The sequence below is a fragment of the Octodon degus genome, unplaced genomic scaffold (genome assembly GCF_000260255.1).
Source record: "Octodon degus isolate 3935 unplaced genomic scaffold, OctDeg1.0 scaffold00095, whole genome shotgun sequence".
NCBI classification, from domain to species: domain Eukaryota; kingdom Metazoa; phylum Chordata; class Mammalia; order Rodentia; family Octodontidae; genus Octodon; species Octodon degus.
This window is the reverse complement of record NW_004524671.1, coordinates 5,259,175-5,261,527: the sequence shown is the minus strand read 5'-3', so window position 1 is coordinate 5,261,527 and position 2,353 is coordinate 5,259,175. Positions and strand designations below refer to the sequence as shown.

The following is a 2,353-nucleotide window of genomic DNA, read 5'->3' as shown; positions in this document are numbered from 1 at the left end:
AAATTGGACGAGAAAACACTTTATGGCAGGAAAGTAGGTTTTCCCCATCAAGGACCCTGAAAATTAATTCTAATGTTGCCTAGCCTCATAGTGTAAACAACTGAAAGAGAAAAGGTGGAATCAGAAAGACTCCACAGGCCTGGGAAAATGTCTCCCAAAAGTACCACTATGCAATAATCCCCTGCAAGCTCAAACCCAGAGAATGGCCTGTCCTTAAAACAAAAACGAACATATAGTTCACCTGGGACTGCTTTTAAGTTATCTTCTTATGTAATTTAATCTGCGACTGTTTAAACAGATAATGAATGCTGCACCATCAAAACGAAGGAGGGAAGCTGAATATATATGGCTGGCTATAAGACCAAGATAACTGACGGCTGTGATAGGTCTACACATAGAACCAGCTACCCCTGCCTGCTGCTGGCACCTTCACTTAGATGCAAGCAGCCCTTAGAACTGTCCTTACAACAGCTCCACTGTCAAAAGAAACAACCTATTAAGGCGTTTTCTTACTTCAGAGTCACAAATATTTAATTTTCTGTTCTCATAAAATTCAAAAATCAGGTCACAATTGTTTTATAGCCCACTTACCCAAGTGGAACAAAATATGCTACCTTTCAGAAAAAGGCTCAAGATGATTTTGAAACCATTTTATAAAAAAAAAATTTCATTTCCTTTTAACCACATGTGGGTATTTTCTACCATTGCTACAAAATACCCAAGAGAAAGGAAAAGGTTTTTTTAGGCCCCAGTTGTAGAGGTTTCAGCCCATGCCTCCTTTCCTTTGGGAATGTAGCATGCCAAAACTTCATGGCAGAAAGAATGTGCCAGAGCAAAGCTCACTTACCCCATGGCAGGAGAGGGTGACCCCAGTAACCTATCTTCTATCGGTCCCACCTCCTGAGCTTCCTCCACCTCCAACAGTGCCACGGGTCTCTGGGGGCATCGAGATCCACACCATAGCACCTGGGCTAGGCATGTGGTCCTGAAAAGCTCTGCTCCATCTCTCACGTGCATTTCATACGGGGAGGTGGTAACATCATCACCAGGTCAGGGGGCTTCGCTTACTTCCGTCCTTGCAAAATCTCTTTTCTTCTTGATGTATCTGGATCAGCAAATGGCAAATGGTATTTAGAGAATTCCAGCAAAAGGAAAGTTTTCTTCCTTTCACAGTGTTAACGTGGCCTTGTCAACCAAGCTAAGTGTGCTACAGTAGAGCCTAAAGAAGAAATGACAACACTACAGTTCTTAGAGTTGTGTTTCAGAAGCACTCTGATAGTTTACTTAAAAGCAAAACAAAACAGGAAAATGATACTAACAACTGGTTAAATGCTAGCTGTGTGACTTTCCCCTGGCCTTACAAATTTCTGAATACAAGTCCTCAACAGCCCTCAAAAAAGCAGGCCACAATCAAAGTGTTACAATTCAAGCAACACAAAATTAGGGTCCCAGAGCTACAAAAGACATTCAAGATCTTCCACCTCAAACGTCTGGCTCATCCCAGACATATGAACTAAGGCACAGATCTAAGAGAAGAATGGACTAAATCCTCACAGCTGGCTAATGGTAAAAGCAGGCCTGGCTTCAAGGACTCATTTTTGCTCATTAAACTGACAAAATGTCACAAATCATTCCTGTGTGATGACCAACAACATAACACAGCCCTTCTTAGAAAACTCATAGTAATGTCCAGGAAAAATTCCACTTTTGCACTCTGGATAACAAGCTTGATTTTCCTCAAACCTATTCACGACCACTGCATAATTTCTGTTAAACCTGGTTTCTCCTGAGTAACCACCAAAGACTAGCTGGACAGGCAGCCCACAGCAGTTAACACTAAGTAATACATACACTGCACACCAGCAATGCTGAGGAGCCATACTCTGCAGCTGGTGCTCCAAGGGACCTAGGATTGGAAAGGTTTTCTAGAATCTTCACTCCTTACACAAAACAAACTTGATCAATGGCAACATTAATGTAAAATATTAACATAAAATATGCTAAACCAAGAATTTTGCTCAATAATTTTCTAGAAGCTTGAACCAAATCATTAAACTTGATTAGTGTGATATAAATATGAAAAGACCAAAATAGATATTTAATTTGCCTACTTCAAATTACCTATTGGATGAATTTGATGGATTAATCTAAACCTTTTATACATGTTATAAGCCTTTAGTTTTATAAGAATACTAAATGTAAACCTTTCAAATTTCGGGACTTAAAGGTATTCTTTAGAAATAGCTCTGGGGCTGGTGAGATGGCTCAGTGGTCTAAAGCACCTACTTAGAACAAGCTCAGCAAAGCACAAGGACCGCGGTTCAATCCCCCAGCACCACATGCCAGCCAGCCC

The 2,353-nt window shown here is 40.8% G+C and overlaps 1 protein-coding gene across 1 annotated transcript in view; it reads right to left on the bottom strand.

The window, feature by feature from the left end:
• Positions 1 to 2,353, bottom strand: part of LOC111818563 (guanine nucleotide-binding protein G(q) subunit alpha) — a 329,132-nt gene that overhangs the window by 235,965 nt on the left and 90,814 nt on the right. The window lies entirely within an intron of this gene.